Source organism: Melospiza melodia, chromosome 3, assembly GCF_035770615.1.
Source record: "Melospiza melodia melodia isolate bMelMel2 chromosome 3, bMelMel2.pri, whole genome shotgun sequence".
NCBI lineage: Eukaryota > Metazoa > Chordata > Aves > Passeriformes > Passerellidae > Melospiza > Melospiza melodia.
Window position 1 is genome coordinate 19,715,488 of NC_086196.1, and position 13,517 is coordinate 19,729,004.

Consider the following 13,517-nt stretch of genomic DNA (forward strand, 5'->3'; position numbering starts at 1 on the left):
TTTGACTTTTCACTAATATGACCAGGAGATTGCAGCACCCAAGATGAGGGAAATCATGATTTATACTATGTCATGAAATTCTAGTCAGCACTGTTGTATATCCTAGTCTTCAACATAGCACAAGATGGGATATTTGGCTTTGGCTACCCCTCCTCTCAACAGGAGCTCTCTCTACACTGTCTGCAGGAGTTTGCTATCAGAGATTTCTCCTCCTGCTCTCATTTTAGCCGTTTCAGCCTTTTGCTGTTCTTATGCTTAGCTTCAGTGAACATTGAGAGAAGAACAAGGATGGAGGAAAAACACCAGCTGTGGTGTTCAGATACAGCTGTCCCACCCCTACATGGTGTTTGGCCAACCCACTCACCTCACCCTGGGTTTGTCCCAGAAATCCCTACAGCAACTCAGCTCCAGTGACCAGAGGAAGTGCAAAAAACCACGTTGAGCAGGGAGAGCAGGAAAAAAACATCTGGCTTTGAAATAAGAAGTGGTGAGAAGTGTCGGGAGAGCACAATGGGGGTTTTGTGATGGAAAGCTGATCAGTACATGGGGAAAGCACACTAACTTTTGTTCCAGGACTGGATGTGAATCACAGAGCTACAGAAACAACAGCAGGTTTATTTGCTTGGGGAATTAATTTTTAACTTATAATTACTTCAAATTATTCTATTTTTTCAATTGGATTTGAAATTTAATTTACATTTGTAATACCTAAACAAACAGTCCTGAATGTTGAATTCTTCATTTCTCTCCAGTGAAATAATTGCATCACATTCAAGTGTTATCATTTTACACAGTTCATGTCTTCACTAGCTCATTAATAACCAATATATCAAACTATGCAGAACATGGTGAGTTTCTATATTCAAAGGTAGAGGTGACGTTTAACTCATCATATGTTTTGCCTGCCTAAATGTGGAATATGCAGTCCAGATTAGTCACAGAGGATCCCTTGAGAGAGTGGATCTCCATGAAGCACTTCCACAAGGTGAGTCATTTCCTCTAGGATAAGATGATTTGCCCCTTGTTTTCTGTCACTTAAGCAGTTTCTGGCACCTAAGTGCCATTCACCTCTAATGTATTAGGGCTACTTCATTTCCTTGAAAGCCTTCTTCAAGAGGTTCATAAATGGCTTGTTGAAATTCCAAATTAGTTATAATAACAGCCTTTTTCTGCCTACAGTTCTGTTCAATTACTTGTCAGAGATGCGTGGTTTTCTTTTATGGTAGCCATATTTCTTTAGCTTTACCTTTTTATACCAATCAAGGGATTTTGTAAACAAAATAAATCTCCACTTATAATTCAGATGTTCTTTTAATACTGGAGAAAAACTGAAATGCAAAATTTCTAATGCTTTTTTTAAAGGTATTTAAACTTTCTCCATCAAACTCCTCAGTTGAGGTTGATTAATTTAATGAGGGATTATGTCTATTTTGACAGCATTTTCTTTAAATTCCCTGAGCATGTCATCCAGTCTTGATATCTTGTCACTATCCAGTACCTTTCCAGAACTTTAACCACTGCTACCACTTCCTTTTATTGACTCCAAAAGTTATTTTAGGAAACATATTTTTCCATCATGCTTAGTTGAGAAAGACAGTCTGAAAGAAATGTAATTAATTCTTGACACCACTACCATCTCTAAGCATATTAATTTACAATAGTGGAGTGCAGGTTGAGGAGGAGGAAAGGAAGCAGGAATCCAGATCCATTCCTCTTGGGTATTTGAAGATAACACTGGAACTGTAGTGCCAGCAGGTCGAGGGAGGTGATCCTGCCCCTTTACTCAGCCCTAGTGAGGCCACATCTGTGGGAAAATAGACTGGGGGGAATAGGAATGGGCTGTGGTTGAGCCTCATCCCTTGTGGGGTGCAGCTGTATAACAGGTGAAGAGCACTCAAGAAGAAGAAGAAACATGGAATGCTAATGTGTGCTGACCAATCACAAAAGAGTAGAAGGGCATGCAGGTTTTATGCATGTGAGGAAAAAGGTATAAAATTGGGGAATATAAATGGAGAATAATAAAGCTCTGATGCTTGCCACTATTTTTGGCATCATTTGTGTGCCTACCATCACACATCTGGAGTGCTGTGTCCTGTTCTGGGCTCCTCAATAGGAGGAGCAAATCCAGCAAAGGGCCACAAAGATGACGGAGGGACTGGAACATCTCCTTTACAAGGAAAGGCTGAGAGATCTGGGCCTGTTCAGCCTCAGTAAGAGAGAACTGAGAGAGGAACTCATCAGTATATACCAGTAGCTGAAGCAGGGCTGTCCAGAGAATGGAGGCAGGAACTTCTCAGTGGTGCCAAGCACTAGGACATGGCAGTTCAAAAGTATAACAAATATTTTGTGGGTTTGTTGGGGTTTTTTCAGTTCAAAGTGCATGGAATGACATGCAGTCTCTGCAGCTGATCGGAGCAGTGTTTGTGTGGTCTGTGATGCAGCACAGAAGTATTTCCATGGAATTTGCATAGAATCATGGAGTCACAGAATTTTTGGGATTGGAAGGGACCTTAAAGATTGTCTCATTCCAACCCCTGTCTTGGGCAGGGACACCTTCCACTAGACCAGGTCACTCAGAGCCCCATCCAACCTGGCCTTGAACACTTCCAGGGATGGGGCAACCACTTCTCTGGGCCTCAGCCTGACAGCAAAGAATTTCTTCTAATATCTAATCTAAGTCCAAACTCTTTCGGTTTAAATCCCTTCTCCCTTATCCTCTCACAATATGCCTTTACCAGAAGTTCCTCTTTGGCTTACTTGTAGAATCCCTTGAGGTACTGTTCTGATAATTAGGTTCCATTAGGTTTCCAATTTGGTTTGTTTCCCCTGCAAGAGCTGTGGGGACAGGGTTGAAAGGCTCTGTATGGTACAGAGTGCCAAGACTGGATGTTCAAAACATTGCAATAGATTGTTTTTTGTGAAGGGTCACAGCGTACCAGGATCTGGGAAACAAGGGCAGCCTAAGAGTACACACAATATCTACTTTTTCTTTGGTTTTGGGTTTTTTTTCACACATGTTGAAGGAGAATATGGGGTTTTTTTTTCTTCATGTCATTACCACATGAATTTAATTCAAGACTATTAAGAAGAATCTCCAATGTTTTCCTTTATTGTAATTTTCCCCACTGCATTCCCAATTCACATTTCTACTGTTCCTTTGTCATTCTTCATTGTATTTTTCTCTCTCATTCATTGTATTTTTTTCTCTCATTTCACCAGTAGAACAGTCTTGAATTACAAAAGGGGGAGGAGTTTTACTTCAAAATAGAAATTAACAGTTCAATGGAATGTCTCCAATTCAGGATTTATGAGTAACAAGACCATGTATTCATTTAGTGTTTTCATGGATAAAAGTAAAATACTGCAAAGTGATTTCCCTTATGTTTTTCTAACAAGTGCTCAATTAACCTCATTGATTTAGAGATAAATGTCCAAAAGAAACATCTCTCATTTTATTCAAGAGTTAAACTGTCAGTCTAAAATACAATCTTCCCACAGTCAGACTAAATTAAAGGATACTACAGCAATCCCAGGAATTTAAGTAGATTTGAAGTGAAAAGAAAATACAGCATAAGTTAAGTTTCATAAGGCTTCATCAGCTCCCAGGGTTTTTTCTTGCTCCTTCCTCTCCTTTTTTAATCCTTACAATAAAGGAGATCCTCTAACTATAGAAAGAGATTTATCACAGATGACAAAACTCTGAAAGTTGATCATAATTTCTGACAATTCTCTCCCATTCCTTCCTCTTAGACCTAGCATAAAATTTCCAGACAAGTTTTGTAATGACCTGGCAGGTGCTGGTTGTGCATCTCCAGGTAGTGTCACAATTCAGACCCACCAAGTCCTGATAGCTTTCCACCAAGACCTATGACATTACATGGGTGACTTGCTGTGATTTGCAGTCTGCCACTGCTGTATGTGTTTTTACAACGCTTCATAAATACACTGCTGCCTCAGCATCTGATAACTGAACCATTCCCCATGGATGCATTATGGAAAATACTTCATGTTTAAATTATTGTGAAATATTGTCCTTTCTTATCGCTCAGATACATTATCCCCACAAATACTATAAATGCTGTAGCAAAAGTTTTATCTGTTCTAATTAGCATGTATGGAGGAATGAAAACCTGCATAATTGCATTTTGTTCCTCCTGAGCATTTAATCACTATGTGTCCACTGGAAAGAAAAAAAATCTTTAGCCTGGAAATTATCAGAATGGTGATCAATTAACATTTTTAAAGATTAAAAATAGGGGTGGGAAGAGCTGATTAGCTAAGGCAATGTTTAGTAGGATACAGAATTCTGTATCCACAATTTGTGGGTCCAAGCACAGTTTGTGGTTTCTGAGAGGTTTATCAGAACCACAGCTTTCAGACCAAAAAAATACCATTTGATTAAATATCCTGACTTACATAAAAATATCTCTTTATCCCTTCACTATGAATGCCTTTGTTTGGTCCAATTGTTTGCCTCAAAAATCCACAAAAACATTTAATGGATCACAGAACCCATCCATGACAAAAATTATTTCAGTCAAGAACACCTAAAACCTTTTTTTTTCCTTTTTTTAAGAGCCATTGGACCCATAATATCAGGCATTCTCTTTACCTTGCTGAACATATGTTGTTCAGTCCACTTCATGAAGTAGTAGGCCAGCTGCTTTTTCACCTCATTTTTCTGGGTCTGTTCTATGTTATCTTAGTTATTCAACGTTCTCTTAAAAACAGATGCGTGCCTGCTGTATGTGGTGCTCTTTCCAATTCAAGTATACCTCATCTCGCCCATTAAGTGTTTTGCTATTTATGCTCAAAGGGTCAGTCATGCCACTCTTTTTGACAACAGAACGCTGTTCAGTGCTTGTGTTGATCACTTTTTTTCCCTGTTTTCTCTACAGGATCACTATTTGTCCTGACACAAGTTATTCATGGTCAGTCCTCTAAGAATGAGGTCTAACTTATCTAAAAGTCATCCAAGAACATGATAGCTATGAAGTGTAACTCATTTCCTGAGCTTCAATCCATGGACTATTAAAATCACCAGAGATCTCCCTGACTGGCTTGGAAGGCCCTGGATAGGGGGCTTTCCCCCTTGGAAGGCCCTTCCAACTTTTTTCACCCACCCATACCTAGAAATGCTTGTTCATTGGAGATGAATGTGGTACCCACCTGTCTCACAACTAATTTAGGTAAGTGGTGAAAGAGCTGTCTTGAATTTAGAAACAGATGCAAGCATCCATTGCTCCAATACAGCATTTTCACAGCAATGTGCAATGATTTGCTAATTTTTAATACATCATTTTGCCTAAACAGCTGTTCTCCATACCATAATTTTGCATTTGATTATCCCCCACCTTAAATGCAAAAAAAAAAAAAAAATAGGACTTAATAATAAATCATATTTCTACAATACTGCTGATTGATATGATATAGGCCTATATTTCTCACTTGTGTTACATGTGCAAAGCTGCAGGGTCTAGAACTGGGGCCCTTCTGTCCAGCATGCCTGACACATATTTAATAAAAAAATGTAATTCCTTGCCCCAGAGAGACTACTTTCTAAACATAAATTTGGATAGACCAGGTGGAAAAAAACAAAAGTAGACAAGGCAATAGTGAAACAATCATTTTTCATCTTGCAAAATTGGAACTGTTATACTACACAGCAATTTAAATCTGTTTCCCATGTACCAAAAGCAATCCTTTTTCTAGTTTTGATAACTGTCTCTTTTCCTGTTAGATAAAAAAATTGTATCTAGCTTATTTCATTGGATTTAATAATTTCTAAATCACTTTCACTGAAATATAAAAGGGTGTTGAGCTTCTTTGTTTAAATATGAAACACAGTAATAATCACTCTTTGGTGCTATTCTAATTAGCTAGATCTTCCCATGGAGGATACCAAATGCACACTAACTCAGGACAATTAGGAAGATGCTAATAAATGCAACATCATGGTTCCTTACAGAATGCAAAACCAGCACCAACATGTAACTAAGCAGTTTGCAAAGAGCATTACCACATTTCAGGAGCTAGAACTTAAAGCTCTCATTGGAATGATTTTAGGAGACAAAGGCTCTTAATTCTTATCAATCAGTATTCAAAGGGTTACATTTTTGTCTGTTCCATTGACGTTAGACTGCAGAGAAAAAGAAATTTACCAATATTTAAAAAAAAATAAAGGCAAAGCTGTTGAATGAGGAAATTTGTAAGTGCTGTGACTAATTCGTAGCTAGCAAAACACAACAAAAATCCTCAAAATGCCACGGAATTGCAATATCCTGCTCCTGTCAATGTTTATAATGTATCTGACATAGAGTATAAGATAAAAATATTAAAACTCTGGAAATGAGAAAGAAAAACAGACATCAGTTGATGGAAGAGTAGGCAGTTTCATTTTTTTCACTTGGTTTTTCTCAAAACAAGGGGCAATTTTGAGGACAGCCCAAGGAGGAAGGCAGTGGTGACATCCTGTCCTGTGGAAGCTTAATTGTCCTTTCTGCACCTGCTTTGAGACACTGTACACAGCTCAGCAGGGAGCTCCTGAAACATTCCTTATCCTCTACAAACATTTAAGGATCCATCACACAGCCAACAGAATCCAATAGGAATGGTCTTGCAGGCTTCAATATTCCTTGGATCAGACCACAAGAAATAATCCAATTAAACCTATTTTTAAAATTATGATTGTTTAAACTATTCTATTTGTGTGTTATTCCAAAGCAGCCCTATTCCATCAAAACATGCCTTCGAAATTCAGCATGAATCCCTTTTTAACTTGTCATATCCAAAGAGCAAGGACAACAGTTCTGCTGGATTTCAAAATTAAGCCTTTGGGATCAAACATTGCTGTCTTTCTCCATGAGAAGTCCCCATGGCTTTCAGTCCATCAACATGTCCAATACCCAAGACAAGCAATTAAGAACACGAAACAGTTTAAAACTAAGGCACAAGTTATAAAACTGCAGTATACCTTTGAGAACCAGGCAAAATATTTGCTATTGTAACTTTCCCATCTTGCCAAAATATTTGTTATCTCAGAGGCAGCACTTTTCAAATCCACACTCAATGGCATCCATAAGGTAGTCCCACTGGTGTCAAGCTGGCACCACAATAACAAGTGCAGTAATACTCTGGGAATCCAGAATAGGACTATAATAAACATGTAGCCCCAGAACACAACAAAACCAAGAAGAGCTCCAGGTGGTGCTAAGAAATATGTATTTCTGTTACAAATATAAAGTTTGATCCCATTGTCTTCCTTCAGGTTAAAAAAAAACGCTGAGATTTTTCATGTAATACAAAACATTTCCTAATCACAGTGGTATTCTTAACTGCAGAAACAATTTAATCCTTCTTTTTCATTATCGTAATCTAAATAATAGAATTCTTGATTTAGCAATTCTTTCTGACACTGAGTTGCCTACCAAAATAATTCCTTTTTTTTCAGTCAGAGTGCTTATGGACATATGGACTTCTTACATTAAGGTTTCTAGAACTGGGGTTCATTTTAAATGAAATTGATAAAAGAGAAAATTCCTAATGACCTAATAATGTGAGGACAACTCTGAACCATAGAGGGGGTATCTTAGGAGGTAGGAGGTGATGCAGCCCTGATTTTGTGTGCAGTATATCATCTGAGGTGTCCAAAGCAATCACTGCTATTTTTTGTTTAAAAGCAGCAGTAAAACCCTCCTTTCAGAAAGGGCCCATGCAAATTTAAGGAAGTGACTTACTTGTTTATTTGCCTCACTAGCTAAAGAGCAGTTTTCCCTGCAGGCTATAAGCTCATACATTTGTGTCCTGCCTAAAATCCCATCACTTTCAGATGGGATTTACAGCTCAGCATGGATGAAGGTGTCCTTGACTGTCAGAGCAAGGTGGTCTTCCTCCTCTTGTGTCCCTGTGGGGAAGAAAAGAGATACATGCAGAAATTAAAGGCACTATGGAAATTTCCAAAGGAAGAGAGTTGTGGAGTGGCCTCTGTTGTACGTCCTCTCCTTCATTTTGTACCAGCAGCGATCAATGGACTCATTGCCTGCTGTAATTCCCTGCAGTCATTACTTTACAGGTGAGTAATTTATGGCTTTGTAAAGGGCTCTGGGATGTTTGATTATGTCAAAGGTGTTATTGAAGTTCAGATTGTAGTTGTATCCTAAATAGGATGAGATTACCACAGGGAGTTATATCATTACTTTCACTAATTATTTACAACATGGTGCCAATCACACTGTAAGCACAGTTGCAGTAAAAGAAAAGATGGCTCTGTGTAGGTGAGCACAAACCCTATTAGGTAATAAGCTATCCAAAGTAGTACATGGCATTGACCTTCCCTCCAGAGGAAATTATAGGCAGAACAAGGAAATTCAACATCAAAGACACTAGCCTGAGCTTCAACAGGAAGAGTTAATTTTTGGTGTGCAAATTTCTCAGTCCTCATCTGACCTGAGTTCCCTGTCTCATGGGAGTGTGGACTAAGGGATGGGATAGACTATTCCAGAGCCACAGGATCAAAGGGTGACTGGAGAATAGCTTAAAAATTGCTGTGTAAATGTTTGCCTATGGTGACAAATGTAGCAATTGTGGGGGGAAGTCTCCTGTGCAAGAAGGGAGAAATATCATGGCCTTCCAGACAATGTGGAAAGAAAAAAGAATGAGACATGATGATTCCCCACAGGACTCAAGTTCTTATCCCTACAGAGTCTTCAGTCAGAGTAGGAAAGCTCATACCACACAGTAATAGTTTTCCAATGTGTCTGTAAGTGGGCTGGGTCCCGGGGGATCACAAGTGTGATAACATCCTTCGATCCAGCCCCAATGACAGAGACAGGGGAAAGCAGTAAAACTTTCTTTTTAGTGGCATACTACAATGATGTAAGAACTCCTTTTTCCCTCAGAGGGCTCACATTAGTATTTTCACTGTCCTGAGAGTAAATCATGCCACTTAGTCACAGTCTGTAGCAGGACTCCAACATCCCCTTTCTGAGCCTCACCTTCACCTTTCCTGCCTGATGAGAGCATCCCAAATTTGCTAAGTGAGCCACAAACTCCAGTTCACTCTTTTCTGAGGACCTTCCTGTCTTCTACTAGAAGTCTACACAATTCAACCTTTATGAAGCTTCTATTTCTCTATTCATGTGCAGGACATAGGACAAAAACGTGTTCAGAGGGACATCAGGAACAGCACCATCACTGGGGCAGATTCACAAAGTGACTTAAGCATCATCACACCAACACTGTGGTATTTAATAGCCAGGCACTGTGCTCCAAGGCTCATCGGAGCTTAAGGGATATCTTAATCTTCTCTTTCATTATTTAGCAAATAATTATTTGATATTTGGTAGCTCATGATTCACAAAAAACCAATCGCTCTGGAGTCAGGGAAAGGAATTCTACTGTGTTTATTCTGCATATTGCCTAGCATCTACTTTTGATTATGAGAACATGATTTGTGGGATTACTCACTAGATTTGGAAGAATTACTGATTTCAATGTTCTGACTGAAGAAGAGGAAAATCTTCTAGGCTACTAAAAATTAGAGGGTGCTGTTGAATGCATAAGACAAGATTTCTTTGCCAAAATGTAACTATAGAGTGTATTGGAGATTATATTAAAGTCACTGTGAAGAATCAAATGGGTAAGAATTGGAATGAAACACATTTAACATCTGTAAATATTTTTCAGTGTTAAATCTTACTTTCCTGCATACAGAGGGCAGGATACTTTTGTTTCTATTCTACACTTAGGGAACTATACCTGGGGAGGCAGTGGAGTTCCATGTTGGAATGTGGAATACCTAGCCAGTGTCCTTGGATGGTCAAGAAAAGAATGAAAAAGCAGACCTGATATGTGATGGATGTGTTTTTAAGACATGCAACAGGTCAGCATCAATGAAATGCAGAGGCAGAGAAAAGCATCCTGTTATTTTTCCAGGAAAGACAACACATTGACCAGTTATGTTTGTTTTGGCCATCAGACCTGAGTACTGATTATTACCTGACAAATATCAGCTTATTTGAGAAAGAGTGTGTCCATTGCTAGAAATTATAATTGGATCCATTAATAAACCAGAGGACTGACATTCTTTCCAGAGTTTAGCCAGAGAAAAATGATGTATAAAATATAATAAGAATAAGGAAAACAGAGTTTAAGGAGCCATCAGGACATTAAAAAAATGCAACAGAACATAAACACCTTTTCTAATGGAACAAATCCAGACCAGTCAGACAGATTCTGAACAATGCCTGGGTCCACTTTCAAAAGAGTTCTATAATAAGAGAAGTATCATAGTATTATAGACTATGCTAAACTGGAAGGGACCCATGAGGGTCATGAAAGTCCACCTCCTGTCCCTGCACAGGACAGTTCCCAGAATCACACCACATGCCTGAGAAGTAGTGTGAGGAAAACAACTTCAACAAATTAATGGACATTATTAAAATATACAGTGATTTCAAAAATTGCACTTCATTATTAAACATTATTAAATCCATGTGTCTATTTTCTTCCAAGACCACTTGCCCCTAAATTGAGCAAGGTTTCTGAGAGTCAAGGATCTGAAAATGGTTGTGCTTGAATGACTTCTACATTCAGGGATTCAAAAGTCATACCAGAGGCGTCACGAAGTAGAACTGATAAAATATGTAGAAGAACAAAGTTTCCCAGAAGGGCTGGCTACAGAGACAGCAGGCAAGGAAACTCTTAGTCAGAATTGTACTGGGAAATAAACACAGCAGCCTGTTGAACTATCAGCACCAAAACTGTGTAACTAGTGTAGAGCTGGCAGGATCCTGGGTTAGCTGATCAAAAGAAATCAAAATTGAACAACTTTAAAAAGAACTCTTGTTAGAAGGAGGTGTTCTGCATCCTCTCTCATGGTCAAGACTATTGCTGCATTTACTGCTTGTTTGTTGGATTGAGCAGAAATAACAGCAAATTACCAGTATCTATGGGAGAATCAAATACCAAAGGTTCGTCACTTCCTTCATTAGTCAGGCATGGAATATGTCTATATAGTGTTTTCCTGGCAGAAGCCTTCTCAGTGTACTCACCCCCTGGGCCAGCTCTGATTTGGGAGCCAGAAGTTGTATTTACCCCCAGTTGAGCCTGAGAGAATGAACCCTGCCCCCCTGCAGGCCTTATCAGCTGGAGCACACCCCAGCCTCTACCATGGCTGCTCCACTGCATCCAAGCATGTGGAGACCATCCATGTAAAATTCTCATGGATGCATGTACTGAGACCTTTGTGCCACATGATAAGAAGCAGTAGGAACAGGCTGAAAGGATCTGTAGGTCCAGTGATACATCCCAGCATCATTTGCTGCTCTGCTTAAACCAGATGGACAGCCCAGACAGGTTGCATCTGCAAACATGGTAAAAAGACTGACATGTCCTAACCAGAGTCATAGAACTGCGCTTATAAAGGATCAATGTTTCTATGCCAGTTTTGAAAGGCTCAGTAACAGCTAGGGAAGAGGTGGAGGTGGCTGTCATTCATTGTTATGATTCAGAGTCACAAAACATTGAATGATTATGGATTAGCATAGAAAAATTACTGATGGGCATGCATTTTCACTCAGCCTCCCTAAAATCCTCTCTCGAGGATGTAGAAAGAAAGCCTGATTTATAATGGGTGACCTTAACTTCAGGGATGTTTTCTGGACAGCTGGTTCAGCTTGTTACTAAAAAGAAAGGTGCGATTTGTACACCATAACACAGATATCTAAAACTCAGAAGCATTAGATCTAACTTAGGTACCTCAGGGGAGAAATCAGCAGTTCCATTAGGCAGTTCATCCCAACCTAAAAGATCTCTCTAAGATAAATCAATTAAATTGCCCCCTAGTAGTTCTTATTTCTCTCAGTAAAAAATTTCAGAGTGGCTTACTGAAATATAGGACTTTAAACCTGATAAATCTAAAAGGGGAGAGGAACCCCCATTCCTGGTTCTTTAAGACAATTTCACAAGTTTCTTTCTTAAAACAAGAAAGCCAGTGTTTTAAAATGAGATTTGAAATATCAACAAATTTTATCTAAAATGAGTAAATAGGAAAGATATGAATGGTGAACAACTTAAAATATAGGTGACTTCTCAGAAAGTTAGTTGAATAACTTTAATGTTAAGCATAGCTAGGGCTTTGGGAAATGAGGATTAATGTTCAGAGGTATTAGGAGGAAAGGGGATATTAGGTCAGCTGTAAGTTGGATTTCAGATGTAGATGGAAGAATTCTCAACAGCAATGTAGGAAAGTGAAACATTTGTCATAAATACACATTGATATCTAAAACAAAGAAGTACTCTATACCTTTTCTAACTAAACTTCATCTCCATCAAAATACTCGCATAAGATAACATACAAATAAAAAATTTCAACACATATTTATACTTTAGATACAATTTTTTTTAAGGGCTGAATAATATTTCTAGTTTAAAGTTGGGATACTGAAATTTTCAAGAAAACAAAGTCATTCCAGTGTTTAATAAGGGGTAAAAGAAATAACCTAGGGGCCATTGAAAAATTTCTCTGATGTGCATGGAATAGTTAAATGAGGATTCTATCAACAAACATTGGCTAAACATAATTTGTCCCACTCAACATGGTTTTGTAGAAAGTAAATCTTGTAAAACAAACACTGTTTTTTATGACAGGCTTATAGGCCCTGTTGGTAAAGGTGAATGTGTTGGCACAGCATTCTTCATTTTTAAGGCATTTGACTTAGCGCCACAAAACACTTTGGCTTTAAAAAAATCTTGAATTGTGCAGAATTAACAGGTTGTACATTAGAAAAATTAAAATATCTCACAGTGTTCAGAAAATGGTAATAAAGAAATCAGCGAGCACAAGTGCTTCTACAAGCTTCCCCCAAATAGCCATTGCTCCATCTAGAGAAGGAGCAGTGGACTAGAAAGAACATATGAACAAAACAGAGCAGGATTGTAGGAAGTAGAGAGGAGGCTTTGGTGCAGAGTTACCTGAAGTCTCTGCTGAAACAGTTAATTTCCAACAAAATTAATTTAAGGACACTCAAATACAGAACAATGCATCTGGGGACCAGGAATACAAACTATAGGTACAGTGAGACTCTCTTTTTGGAAAGCAGTATCTCAGGAACGGGCTTGTGAGTCATTGTGGATAATCATCTCAAAATAGGCTCTCAAAGTAATGCTTTGACAAAATGGTTAATATGATCCTTGGTTATATAAAATGTGATTGTCAAATAGAAGCAGGGAAGTGTTACTGCTGTTCTAAAACTTGAAAAACCACACAAGTTAAACCAGAGACTGGAAAACAAATATTAAGTTACGAGTCTTAAAAAGTTCTGTTAATTTAACAGAGAAGGCTGAAAGCTGACTTGAGGTGTTTGTACAGATCCTCACACATGAAAACACCATCCAGTAGCATGATTCTCAAACCTGCTGACAAAATCATAATTAGACATAATGTCTGGAAGCTGGAGTTAGAAAATTTAACCTTGAAATAAGACATAGCATAGAAAATTAAATAAGACACAACATAG

General features: G+C 38.4%; 1 long non-coding RNA gene across 5 annotated transcripts in view; it reads right to left on the reverse strand.

Annotated features, from left to right (window-relative positions):
* LOC134415486 (uncharacterized) overlaps nt 1–13,517 on the reverse strand; it is a 184,527-nt gene that overhangs the window by 114,788 nt on the left and 56,222 nt on the right. For all 5 annotated transcript variants that reach the window (XR_010027061.1, XR_010027060.1, XR_010027063.1 and 2 more), the window contains exon 2: nt 7,737–7,903. This is a non-coding gene — a long non-coding RNA (uncharacterized LOC134415486). The remainder of the gene's footprint in view (nt 1–7,736; nt 7,904–13,517) is intronic.